Raw genomic sequence first — 15,150 nt, 5'->3', positions numbered from 1 at the left:
TTGTTTTCATCGTATTCATATAAACTTTTTTAATATTTATATCTATTTTTTTCAAAAGAAATACACACATTCCCGGGTTACAAATAACCTGACAATATTTTAAAATGTCCTACTAACACCCCAGTAGATAAAATATTATCACAATTTCGTAACGTACAATCTTTCGCTGGGACCAGTACACAAAAGATAATAATAATAATAATGTTTTATTATCTTTTTTTTTGTGTAACAAATAGATATAATGATATCCTCACTGGGATCTCCCGTGCTGAGGATAAGATAAAAAAAATAGTAAGATAAGCTATGGTTTTCAAACTACGAGGAACAAGACTAAAGAATATCAAATCAATGTAAAGAATATGTGTAATTTCAAAACGTATTGCCTTTATCGACGAAAAATAAAATTATTTATTTATTGAACGTTTATTACACATTTTTAATTGAATTTGTCAAATTATTATTTTATTATGTTTAATTTATCCAAATAATCTATTTCATAAATTTAAAGTAAATCCAATTTAATAATACCATTATTAAGTTCTGCCTGGACCTTAAATTTGGCTTTCAATGCAATTATCAAACCGTTGTGAGGCTCCATCGAGACGATTTATTAATAAGTAATTTAAAAAATATTGAAATTTGCAGTACGTCTCGTAGAGTACAAACAACGAGCAGAACTTGGTGAAAACATTAAAACATTTTGTAACGGGAATATTAAAATGAATGTATAATTTTAGCGGTGAAAACAATTAGTTTTTAATTTGCAAGTATGAAACTTATTTATAGCAGTTCAACAGGCAAGACAGTGTAACAAAGTTTAACAACCACTTTATGGGTTCACTGAGGAAACAGGTTTCCACTGCATCGTTCCTTCCTAGTATGTTCCCTTTCATTAACCCTTTGTTCTACCAAAAGGGTTTCAGTGAGTATTTTCTGCCTCTGGGTTTTGCTGATCTCCGAAACCAACGATATACAAAGTGCTGCTTGAGTCAGTCCTGTCGGATATAACTGAAGTTAGGTTACTTAACATTACAGAGCAAAACGCAACCTTTTATTAGTCATCACAGCTCTTACAAAGCTTACAAGGATTGCCCTAATTAGACTTTGTTCTAATTTGATTTACTTGAAAAAGGTTCACAAATGCTTGTTTATTTATTGGTAGGAACCTACTATCATCCATGTTTTAATTATTCTAAGCCCATTATGAGCATAAATTCATTTTCAGCTTTTTATCCTTCCCATTAATAACTCAGGAAGCGAACTCCAACGATATGAATTTTTGATTGAAAGTTCTTGGAAGAATTTAAAGACCAACAGAGACGAAATTTTTTTAAATTGAAATTTTTATCACAAGAGTCCCGACTGTCTAGATCCAGTGGACTGACATCCCCAAATGGGGTGTGTTGTGAGTCTGAAGGTAGTGAGACCTGGCTATGTAGATCTGGTCACCAAACACTAAAGCCGTTTCAAGCAATGTTTCAATTCTGAATGGCGGTCTAACCCCACAGCGATACTGAGAGTAACATCCACTTCCACTAAAATGTGCCGCAAATATGCTTTATATTTTTTTACATGAGTAAATTGATAAATAACATAAATTAATCAAATTTATCTAGACGCATACTCTTTCAGTTTTTATTGAATTTTTTAAATGATTGTAAAGTCAATTCTGTGTTCGTATTGAAATGCGACATGGGTAATTAGTAACAAACACGGGTGAAATTGGTACCAGAGCTATAATAATAATGTGTACATGAAACTGCTGTCTGTAGTGGAGTTAGGCGGATAGTGAAATGACCTGCACAGTGGCAAACTAGCTTCAAATTGGATGTTATTTTACACAATGATAAACTTACTATCCAAGTAACTTAGGGTCTGTTTACTCCAATCCAGCAATAACAACGGATACGGGCTTGTACAAACCATGTGTTTATATTATATTTGTAACTATGGCAGGTCAACTTCGGACTAAGTATATTAGATTATTCTGGCTTTATTAAACAAAATAACGTTCTCCTGAAACTTGGCACACAAACGTGAATATATAAAAATGTAATATATGTATGTTTGTTTGTTAGTTTGTCCCCTAAACATACACTAGGCACATTAATACCAGTGTATTAATCAGGTAATTAAAACTACAGACCAATCACACTTCTGAATACTCTATCAAAAATTATGGAAACAACCGTTTAAAACTAATTAACTACTTTGAAAAAAAAAACTTTTTGTCACAAAATCAATTTGGCTTTAGGGAAAATCGAGGTACATCTGACGCCATTGCCCTAGGTATAAATAACATTAAACAAATCTAGATGCAGGTAGAGAATCCATTGGGTCATTCCTCAATCTTTCAAAAGCCCTTGACACCATAAACCATAAGTACCCTTTAAAAAAACTTTATAACGTAGGGATATAGTATAAAGAATTACGATTATTCAAACGCTACATGACAAATAGAAAACAAATTGGTGATAAAACTAGCCAACCACTTGACGTAAAATTTTGTGTGCCCCAGGGTGGTGTTTTGGGTCTAATCTTGATTTTTATTTACATTGACCACTTGTGCATTATAGAAACTGATGGTGAAATTATAAGTTTTGCCAATGACATCGTTATCCTAAGAAATGGAGAAAACTGAGAGCAAAAATTTAAGAAAGTTGACGCTAATTTATACAATATCAAGAAATGGCTAAATGTAAACACAATTAACCTAAATGGGAAGAAAATATATTGTCTTAAAAATCCATGATTGCCAAGATATAAAAAGATTATGCGACTGTCCGTCATTTGAAAAGGTCAACCACATAAGGTATCTAGGAATAGAAATCGATAAAAATCTTAAATGGATAGAACATATATAAACTGTACAACGAAAATTTAAAAATACTTACATACTTTTTAAAACATTAAAAAATGTTTTTGAAAAAAGAGATCTCATTAGAATCTATATTGGATGGGGAAGTGACGCCAGTAACGCCACTTTAAATTCCCTTATTATAACCCCAAAAAGCTATCTTGAAAATAATGCTCAAAGTACCTATCAGAAATTGCTCTGACCCTATTTTTAATAATCTAAACATAATGTCACTTAAACAACTCTATGCTACAATCATTCTTATTTACACTCATAAAAATATACACTTCATCTTCTAACGAACATACCTAACAAAATCACTAGATTCTTCAATCAAAAATACATTCAACGAAGACAACTTTTGGACGAAGAAATTTTATTTACTACGGCATAAAACTTTACAACAAATTAATACCAATCTGGTACACAGGGAGACATGAAATTGACAGAACATTGCACATCGCACAGACTGATGAAGTGAGATCGATAAATAGATTGCATTAGATTAGATTAAATAAAAATAAAAATTTAATAAAATAAATAGATTGCATAAATAAAATAAAAATACTGAAAATGTTAAATGTCTTCCCCAGCACGGGAAATCCCCGTGGAGAAAACATTGTGAAATACAGTCATGTTAAAAAATAAAATAAAATAGACTCGAAAACTACTGGACCAATATTGATGAAAATTCCAAAGTTTGTTCAAATTAGTTTCAGGAGTGTTAGAGAGGTTTAAATAATAGAATAAGTCGTAGACGCCCGAGGAAGACTTAATGCATTATCTGTGAACTGGATGAAATAAGGAGTCGAATAAAAGTCGATATAATGTAGATTATTTAATAGTAACTGTGTGGTATACAGAAGTAAATGGTGTCAAGAAAAGTCGGGGACGGGGTACACTAGAATCCACAACCTCAAAACTGCCAGGTACACGTCACCTACAAAAATGTATAAATAAATCACCTAGAATATAGAATGCATGCATGTTACCAACGATTTGACTAAGGTTTGTTAGGATTTATGTTTAATTTGTGCAGGTTATTGATTTTTTGATGAAACATCTTCAGTTTAATTTTACTCTTTTTTCGTATGACGGATAAAAATTAACATAACAGTAAAACTAAAAAAGAAAATGACACAAGGATAAGTAACAAGGGAGTCTAAAAGTCCTCATTATAATCTGCAAAGCTCGTATTCCGAAAGACGTATTTTTGCAGAAAGAAGCTTTTCAATTCTGAGATCAGATTACTCTAATTTACATATGAGTTAAATGCACTTCATCAAGAAAAATATACATTTTTATCTCATCTAATGCATTGTGGATAATAGAGGTGACATAGTTCTGTCAGTTCTGGATTGCTATATTGCTATATATTGAAACAGTTTTGGGTTACTCCACATCCCAATGTCCTATTAAAATTATAATTTCCTTTCCTAAAAATCTCCCCTTAGAAGAAACAAGAATCGAAAAAAGAATACCAACACCAGTGTTATTCATTTGTTATTAGCACACATTTGGCATTTGTTTTACGATTCGAATCTTCGTCGTAGTTGATATTGCATGTTATTATGATTGCATGCTCGTATAATGAAAAGTCCATTAAATAGTGCAAATTTCATAACCAAGTTCCATATTGTCTTGTTGTGCATGTAAAATGATTCGTGTGGTGAAAATATAACGTTAATGGTGATTTTATAAGGCGTACACCGATAAGTGACCAACGGAATGTTCAAGAAATCAACATCATCACCAGAAAAGGTTTCCTTTCCTCTCTCCTTGCATTTCCTTTTTATAATAACACGATCGATTGATCCTCTCTTTACATTTACATACATTTAATTTTAAATGCCAATCGGGCATAAAACAGTGGGGTTTACATAAAAATTAATTATTAAGATTTTACACGCAACTACCGACAAAACCGAAAACATATCATCTCTTTTTATTTATGCTGGCAACACTGCAATTTTATGAACTTTCCTTAACACACGAGCATCCTCTGTAGCTACCATAGGGCTGATAGCTGGTAGCTGTAGGAAGCGGCATAACTTGTTTATACATTATACATGGTACACGAATCCTTCACTTTGTTATGTCTTAAGTTCAACGGTTAAATAATTACAAAGGAAGCGTTTCGTTGGATAATTGTGTTGCTTTATTTTAATGAACGATGTTTATTGGTTTTTATTATTGATCTTATTTGCATTTCAGAGGTATCTACATTTTATGCTCGATATATTGTCTGTCGTCTTCACCATAGTTTAACGATGCTGTTGTGAAGGTGTAATATCTATCAAGCATGGTAATGAATAAAAAATAAATACTTTTTAAATATAATAGAATAATATTAAGCAAATCTAATGCTATACAATTGAATAATGTTGTAAAATGTTGAAATAGTTGACTGACAATACCATATTCCAAGGTCCTGTTAAAAATATTATCATCTTCCTTGTTCCTCGAAAACTTCCTTAAAGTATTACCTGGGAAGACAGAAGAAAATAAGAAAGAAGGCAAACATACCTACTTACGTTATCTTACTACTTGTATCATTATTCTCGTGAAAAGGACGATAAATCGTGTGAATTGCATCTTCAAATTCAATATCGTCGTGTGATGAAATTAAACAGAGTCGTGTTGTTGAAATATAAACATATTGCGATTATATGAGGTCTTTTAAAGATCCATAGATAAGATTCTTTAAAAAACAATAGTATCAGAAGAAACTAACCGCATTATAAGAAACTAACAGAATCGTAAGAAACTAACAGCATCAAAAGAAACTAACAGCACCATAATAAACTAACAGCATCACAAGAAACTAACAGCATTATAAGAAACTAAAAGCATCATAAGAAACTAACAGCATCATAAGAAACCAACAGCATCATAAGAAACTAATAGCATCATAAGAAACTAACAGCATCATAAGAAACTAACAGCATCATAAGAAACTATTAGCATCATAAGAAACTAACAGCATCATAAGAAACCAATAGCATCATAAGAAACTCACAGCATTATAAGAAACTAACAGCATTATAAGAAACTAATATATAAGATAAGGATTCCTTCATCTTTCTCCGTATTCCCAGTGATATAAACCCGATCGAATTAATTTACAAATTATACAGTCCATTTAACTGCCATTCGGGCATCAAACAAATGTAATAACTTAGAAGAATTATCATAAACATTTTTGAGTAAATAGCTGAGATTAGGGAAATAAAGGTATATTCGAGTACAATTATAATATTTAAAGGAAATAAATAAATTTTATTTAGAGCATAACAAAAAACCTGTAAAAATATTTCAGACCTCAATACCACTGAATGAATTATCCACAAAACAAAATTAAGCAAATAGGCAAATAAAAGGTACACAATAATTATTTATAAATTAACAATTTAAATATCAGATTTTACAGGCGAATAAATACTTTCATAATCGTATTGAATCCACAGTACTTAGTATAATCCAAGCTTAGGCTAAGCTACCGAGGGCGACTTTGACTAAGACAAGGGTAGGCAAAGTCTACATGAAAAGGATAACTTATATAAGCAGGCTATGTAGATTGTGCCGAGGCGCAACGGCCCGTATTATTGCGGCTTGTGATGGATAACCTTAAAGCAATTCACGAGACATTTAAGCGTTGGTAATTTGTTTCGTAATGTTAAGAGTTAATCTAAATAAATAATGTTAAATAAAAGGGTGGTTCATTTCTTGGTTCACAACGATTGTTATAATTTATGTTGAGTAAAATACTAAGATTATGCGATTGACATCTTTTCCGTTTAACACTGCTTCTAACTGTCTTTCTCAAGCTTTTCAGAATCCTAAGAAGCTTTTTACTAAATCTCTTCTGGGCGCGGAAGGAGAGAGGCTCCTCCGATTACCTCTCACCCCAGAAGATGGAAACTTGAGTGGCAAACGGCCAACGTGGCAAATGCCCACCTCATACAGGACCCCACCGAGAGAGAGAGCCTGGGTTCTCATTGCCTCGCAAAAACCTGGTCCGCTATCAATAGTTTAAGGTGCTCCCATAGCCGCTGAGCCCACATGATGCACAGATGGGGCCTTAAAGAGTCGGCGATGTGTGAATGTGGTGCGGTGCAGACCACCCAACATGTGGTCAACAAATGCCCGCTCCATTAATTCCCCGGCGGGATTGATGAGGTTCACATGGCGACGCCTGAGACCCTAAAATGGCTTGCAGTCCTAGATGTCCCCCTCTGACCCCCCCACCATACGAAAGAAGAAGATTAAATGTATTATTGGAATAACTACCTAACTCGTACTTATTATTAAAAAAAATGACAAGACACGTCTTAAAAAAGGTTTTGAGTTTTTGATAAGAATTATTAAGTTTTTAGCAGCATCATTAAATTATTATTGAAATGATAATAGACGGCCTCCGTGATCGAGGGTTAAGGCTCTCGACTAGCAATATCTCGACGGCCGGCATAGTCCAGTGGTAACGCATTGGACTGCCATTCCGAAGGTCGCGGGTTCGAACCCGGCGTGCGCAAATAAATTTTATTTGATTAATTTGTGTTATTTCACAATTAATTAATTAAAATAATATATAGTATATTTGCGGCACGTTCCAGAGAGGAAGATACTACCAGTATCGCCCTGGTGTAAGACCACCATTCAGAATTGAAACGTTGCTCCAAATGGCTTTAGCCGAGTTTAGTGACTATATCTGAATAGCCAGGTACTTCCCCACCTTCCTCTTTCCCTTCCCCACTTACCTTCAGCCTCACAACATCCCCCAATTGGGGATGCCATAGTCTCACTGGCTCCAGACGGGAGCAGTTGGGACTCTTGTAAGGTATTCATTATAAAAAAAAATTCGAAGGTCGCAGGTTCAAATCCCATCGTGCGCAAAAGTAAAATTTTATTCGATGAATTTTTGTTATTTCAAAAATTATTCATTCAAGTAATATATAGTTTACTTGCGGCAAGTTATAGCGTGTAAGATACTATCAGACCACCATTCAGAATTGAAACGTCGTTTGAAATAGCTATAGCAGTGTTTGGTGACAAAATCTGAATAGCCAGGTAATACCTCACCATCCTCCTCCTCATCTCCTTCCCCTCCTCACTACCTTATGCCATAGTCTCATTGGTAGTCTCCAGACGGTTGGGAGCAGTCGGGACTCACATATATTTATTTAAATGTGTTAATTATTACGGTTTTTTAAACTATAGGATACAATCCTATCCTCCAAGCTATCAAAATAACAAACGTGACCATCTGAGGTCAGCTCGTCGAAAGATTTTAGTTTTTAAAAATTTTCAACTGCCATGATTTTAATTTCCAGCTTTTCTTCTTCTAGTGATCTGTTAAAAGACTTGCCAGTCTGAGAGGTATTTGAAAGTTTCTAAAAGTACCTTCTGTGTCTATCTACTGGGAATGTGCTTTTCCTCCCTCTGCAGGTAACCCGCCTCATCTTTAATGCATCGACTTGTTATAGAGTCTCCCTTCTGTAGTCACCGTATTGTTTGTAGAGAATCTCTCCCCCGTAGGGAGGAGAGTTGTCTTAGAAATTACTCACGATAATAATATTCCCACGCACGCTTTTTGGTACCTTTTACCACTTTATTGGGGTTAGTTTTCTGTGTTAAGCATTTTTTACAACGTCTTGTGTGAGGTTTCTCAATATATTACACTCGTTTTAACGGTAATTGCATGTTTCTTCGTCCACCCGGATTTGGTGCTTGAGTAACTTAGACTTCTTTTTTCTTTCTTTCTTGCGCGGCACTTTTAGAGTTACTATAATTATTATAAATTTACTAAGAACATTTACCGGTTATTTTTTCCGTTGAAAGTTTGTTTTGTACCTAAATGTGGCAGTTTTTTTAGATTACAAGGTCACATTTCTAAAACTAAACTTATTCAGCCGAACTGAAAAACGCGGTGCAAATATTACGCGGCGCGTAAGGTCAAGAGACGGTGAAAAACTTGACTTGTTACCATGGCGTTCGTTTGGTTAAAAATGTCTTTAACTAGGATCAAGGCCGGCTTTGCCGCACAATAACGTTGAACGGGCGAGTAAGAATCTAATTAGTAAGATGGATTGTATTTTAAAAATGAATTTCAGAAATGTACTTATTTAATGATAGTTAAGATTGTCGCGCGTCGTAAACAAAAATTATCACCAAAAAACACATAAAATCCGGGTAGTATAAAAATATAAATACATTCCAAAAATCTATAGTCGATCATTATTAATTATCCTGAAGATACTTACATTTAATTGAAAAATATTCCCACAGTAATTCCAGCGAACAAATTTATTACATAATGGTTATTTTGTGCTGTTCTAAAAAAAACGCACAAACGAAATGTTTCATTAAATAAGATTCCGAAAAAACAGGGAATTAATAAAATTATATTTCTCACATTAATTTTTAATTATAAGTGGGTAGGCTTACTATTTAAATATCGTAATTATTTACAAAGGTTTCTAGAGAAAGCTATTCAAAAGAAAATAAGTAATTCGTTGAAATTTCAGATATCAGTAAATATACATTACAGAAATTGTTTCTTACATTCCACATGACAATATAATTTATTTAATTATTGAAGACAATATTAGCGATTCCTAAACGAAAATCTGAAACAGAAAAATCAGAAAAAGGTTCAGTCACATCTAGGACTCGAACACAGGACCCTTGCCTTGCCGGGACACGTGGGGCCTTATCAGAAATTGATTGCTTTCTACGAAATCATATTTTGTGTACTTGTACATAAGATATGGCTGTAGATGTATGTCATACAAGTCTTATACATATTGTATTATATTGATATTTTGTGTGGTAAAACAATGTTTGATCGTGTGAGGAATGTGGAGATCCGCAAAGAGTGCAAGGCTGATGTTAGCGTAATGAGTAAGATTAATAAAGGGACGCTTAGATGGTTTGGGCATGTAGAGCGAATGAGCGAAGAAAGGAAGATATATGATGCAAATGCGAATGGTAACAGAAGTCGGGGACGCCCGAGGAAGACATGGCACGATCAAGTGAATCAGATACTCGAGTCGGGCCATGTCAAGAGTCAGAATAATAGAAGAGAATGTATGAGACGATGTATGAATGTGAATGAGGCAAGAAGTGTGTGCCAAGACCGAGTTGTTTGGCGGTCAGTCCTCTCTGCCTATCCCTGCGGGGTAACGGCGTGATGGTTAGTTAGTTAGTTTAATATTATATCAAATCATATATTATGAACAAGAGGGCTTTCAAAAATTATAAGCGATAAAGAAAAATTAGATATATTGATTTAAATGTTATCTTTTATTCTTGTTTTTTGGAAAATAATGTTACAGTGGAAATGTTTATTTTGGTTGAAAATGTATCGACTAAATATTTTCATACCAGTTACAAGTGTTTTGTTAAAAGCTTGTTAGTGAAATTTGATTGAGCTCATCAATGGAGAATGAAACAAACTGGCTAAATTAAAACTGAAATGAAACTCTATAACAATTCAATTTAAAGTATAATTAAAAATAATTTATGTTTTCAATTATACCAATTTTCGAAGAGTTAATCGTTAAGCATTCCATGAAATAAAATAAATTTGAATTTAGGAGGCGAGTATGGGAACTGTCGCCCGAGAACCATTCATAAGATACATCTGCCATAGGTCACCCCAAGTGGCAAGCTACGTTTGGTGACTTAGCACTTGTGCCCTGGTTCATGGGGTGAGACTAATCCAGGTCTTGGCAGCGGATGGATCTGCCCAGAACCTATTCTCCTTCATTTCCTTAAAATATCCTCTACACAGTCTCCCCTAAGATGACATTGACGTATTTTCAGGGCCGCCTATGTGGAACTAATGTAATTAAATTCTGGCAATACAATTTAAAGTAAAAAATAAGATTAAAAAATTAAAAAGAAATTAGTAGGTACCTTTTTAAGCAAAGCGCAAATTACGATTACGAATTGCAAATTCCTGTCAATTTTAATTACCAAACATCTCTCTCAGTAATTATTTCATTGGCATTTACTTTATATATTTTATAGTAAATATAAAATTATTTTTATGATAGAAGCAAAGATTTGCTTGAGATATTCTGCCTTGTTAAGTAAAAACACAGTGTCTTTCTTGAGGGTACTTACCACGGCAGCATTGTTCGTAAATAAAAGCCTTATGTAGGTACTGAACACCACCCTTAAGCCGGAGTACCATTATGGCTTAGGACGGAATCGTTCAAGGGGTGCGAATATTTTAATTAAATTATCATAACAGGAAGTTTGGTTTAGGGTGGGTCCGGTTTAAGGGGCGCGGGGGATCGTGACGCGGCCACCCGCTCTGCGGTCACACGACCAACACCACCCACAACCTACCCAGACCACTAACCACCCACCCACTTCTTGTAACCTCCGTATTTCGTTGAGGGCGTGTTCGTACTGTATTATAGTGAAATAACGCATCAAGATGTTGACGAGGCGAGTGCAAGTAAATTATGTTGTGCTGTTTCTCAATGAATTCATTAAAAATAATATTATTGTGTATTTGTGACTCATTTCAGAGTAGAATAAACTCTCAGTATAGCTCTTTTGAATGATCACCATTCTGAATTGACTTTTTTGGCGTTGCTTGAAATGGTTTTAGCCGTGTTTGGTGACCAGATATGAATAGCCAGGTACTTCCCCACTTCCCCCTCATTTTCATATTCTTTCCCTCCCCACTTCCTTCAGCATCACAAAACATCCCAATTGGGTATTTTTAATATTTTTTTTTCTTCAAAAAATTAGGACAAAATAAACAGTTTTTATGTTTACGATTAAATTTTCTACGACGATTTAAAATGTGCCATTTTTGATTTGCGTCAAAAGAGATGTTTGTTTTTATTCGTGAATTCGGCGGTGTGACGTCACGCCGCGCGCCGGGCGACGTGACGTTGGTGACAGTCGTCTAACCAGACATTGGCGGTTTGTACGTCATAATGACGCTGTAGCCAATTGGAACCGTTTCGCAATGAACGGTCTTAGATCGTTTTGAAGTCAATAATTAAAATGAAAATTTTAAAATTACTTGTTTTTAGTGCGATAATCATAATCAGCAAAATGCATTTTAAATCTTCCACACATTCTTAAATGTATCGTAGTTTGTGAAAATACCACAATGGGAATACCATAGTTTCACTGGTATAATACTGTATTCAGAGAAATGCATATGTTTGCGCGTTTGTCTACGTGATTGCCACAAGAAGTTGAAAGAATGCATTGTCATCGACGATGAGTCTATCTGCTGAGTTTCAGCTCGATCGGATGTCGGGAAGTGCATTAATTTTCACTTTCAAGATTTGCATTCACAAAAGTTTAATTCAATAAATGCATTAAAAAGCCGTTAATTTTTATGTTAAGGACAATTCTGCTGTTACCCGAGAGAACTGAAATCGCAGTTAACGTGAAAGTTGTTAATAATTTTAAGTTAAAGTTCAATTGATTATCCTCAAGTAGAACCAAAATCTCCCCCTGAACTAAAATAACGACCATATTATCAAACTTGTAAAATATTTGACTTTTTATTTCCTCCCTTCTGATATTTTAAGGTACCTTTAAAATATCGCAGCGCCCTTGAAGTGATTTTGAACAATGGTGCAATACAAATTGACCGGTCGGTAGCTGAGTTGACATCGCGCTTGGGTCCTACCCAGGCGTAGTGTGTTCAATTCCTCGGCTGGCTTCAAGTCCTCCATCACAACACAAGCAACATTTTACGCTTACTGTGGTGGTAGTGGGAGATTTTCAAATATTGTCAGGTTATTCGTAACCCGGCAATGTTTGTCTTCGTAAAAAAAAATCATCCAAATATACCAGCTGACGTGTACTCGGCGTTGCTGAGGGTCATTCTTAAGAGAATTTTAAGATTTAGCATTGTAAGTAAATATAACTTTACAATTGAAAAAGTCCTCCTCAACACTCCTGAACTCCTAGCGTGGAGGTCAATATACTATACCAATATATTTAAGAATAAATAAAAAAAATAATAAAAAAGTTCCCGAAAATATTTTTTTACGACTTGACAAAATATTGACTTTTCTCTACTTTCTATAAATATTAAATTATATACATAAACCTTCTGGAAGAAAATTTCTAAATGATACTGAAAACCCTATCAAAATCCGTTGCAAAGTTTAGAAGAACTAAGCGCACAAATAGACAGACGTGTATAGTGATTTTATTTTATACTGTTTAGAGATTATTATCACCTTTGAATGATTGAAATCTGTCCTACGCACGTATTTTAGTTAATTTCAATTTAAACCTCTCTAGTAATTCATCATTAAAAAATCTTGTTCCCAAATAAAAGACCAAAAATAATCTTTCTAATTTGTTTTTTTTTTTCGAATATCTTTTTTCAAGAAGCTGAGCGACTTCGAAAGAGATCTCTTTAAAGTCATCTTGGGACATGAAGAGTAACGACTAACGACACTTATCTTAATTGAGAAGTTACCAAATAAAGCCCAGAGCTTTCTGCTATTTTCGTTCTTCGCTAATTGTGAATGATCTCTGAGATTATAATTATCGAAGAAGTATTCATATTCAAATTCGCAATCAAAAGTTTTATCCAATTAATTTACAACTTTGAAATGTTAGGTGAATAAATTTTAAACATTTTTAAGTGACATAAATCAGTTATGAAAAGATTAATTCCATTTCACAAAAGTAAAAAAAAAGTTACGTAAACGGATTAAAATTCTGACAGAAGCACTTCTACGTAAGAAATTATTAATTATTTCTGAATTATGAAGAAATAAAGAGTATTTTGATAAATTATTGTTCGGCTGCAAATATCTTCAATTAATAATGGTTGTGTGCTGTATACAAACTACACCGGTAAAGTTTTAGAGAAGGTAACTGAACATATCTATAAATACTGGGTTTTCCAATAAGAGGTGTTATTTTGAATAGCCCGCTATTTCAGTAGATGTTACTTTTGAAGCTGTCATTTTTTGACATTTGACAAGTAAAAACTACGCAATTAATAAAAATGGAATAAAACACGCCTAAACAATGCAAATAAAATTATTAAAATTCACTTGAGTGAATCAAATGCAAATCATCTTGAGTGATGAGGCCCATTTCCACCTGGGTGGCTTCGTCAACAAGCAAAATTGTCGCATCTGGGGCTCGAAAAACTCAATAATTATTGTCGAAAAGCTTCTTTATCCTCAACGTGTGACTGTTTGGTTTATGGTCCGGCGGAGTCATTGGACCTTGCTTTTCTGAAAATGAGGCTGGAGCAATAGTTACGGTGAATGGATTGCGCTATCGAGAGATGATTAATGATTTTTTATGGCCGGAATTGGATGGTATTGATCTGGACAACGTTCACTTTCAACAAGACGGTGCTACGTGCTACACAAGCAACCAAATTCATTGATATTTTACGATTGAATATCAAAATAACACCTCTTATTGGAAAACCCTGTATAAATAATTTAAAATAAAGTCGCTATCCGCGTCTTTCTGTGTGTGCGCTTAGTTATTCTAAACTATGCAAAGGAATTAATATGGTTTTTAGTATCATTTAGAGATTTTTTACCGAAAGGTTAACATATATAAAACATGCATATTATATTTTTAGGAAGTAAAAAAAATCATGTCTTGTAATAAATCGTAAAAAATAGATTTCCAGACGCTTACATTGCTAACGCTGGCTAAACCTTATAAGATACATCAAAATAACGTATGACAGAATTGTATATTTTAAAAAGGCCTACAAAATAATTTAAATCGGTATATGTTTATATCCTAAGGATAATCCCCAGCAACACCGGGTACACATCAGCTAGTATTTTTAATGTAAGAACACTTCAATTCAACTTAATTATTATAAAAGACAACTATTTACGCCGGGAAAATAAAAACAACTGTATTTTAACAACTTTTCCATTAAAAATACGGGTAATTTTACATGTTTTGTTGACGTATCCATTATAATTGTATTCACAAATTAATATGAAAATAGGTTTTTTTCTTTGTTTTTTCTATTTTAAATAAACCGAAATTAAATAAAAGCACAAAAAAATCAACTTTAAAACAGTTCCTTCAAAAACCATGGCCGCGATGTGATAATTTTAACAATTTTGAAATGTACACGTAAAAGCCTTCAAGGCGTGTAAAAATCGAAATATTGTTTAGCTATATGCTGTTTTGTTAGTTAAATATAATTTAATTTCATTCAACTAATAAAACAACGTGTAATTTGTAATATTGTGTACCTATTTGCTGTTTTATTAGTTAAATTAAATTAAATCAGCTAAATGCGGTAA

General features: G+C 33.6%; 1 protein-coding gene across 7 annotated transcripts in view; it reads right to left on the bottom strand.

Annotated features, from left to right (window-relative positions):
* Nucleotides 1-15,150, bottom strand: part of LOC149423230 (acetylcholine receptor subunit alpha-like) — a 502,266-nt gene that overhangs the window by 158,470 nt on the left and 328,646 nt on the right. The gene's annotated exons all lie outside the window — the stretch shown is intronic.

This window comes from Hesperophylax consimilis, chromosome 6, assembly GCF_061612785.1.
Source record: "Hesperophylax consimilis isolate HC1 chromosome 6, BYU_Hcon_1.0, whole genome shotgun sequence".
Taxonomy (NCBI): Eukaryota; Metazoa; Arthropoda; class Insecta; order Trichoptera; family Limnephilidae; genus Hesperophylax; species Hesperophylax consimilis.
The sequence above is the reverse complement of the archived record's forward strand: the minus strand, read 5'-3'. Positions and strand labels throughout refer to the sequence as shown.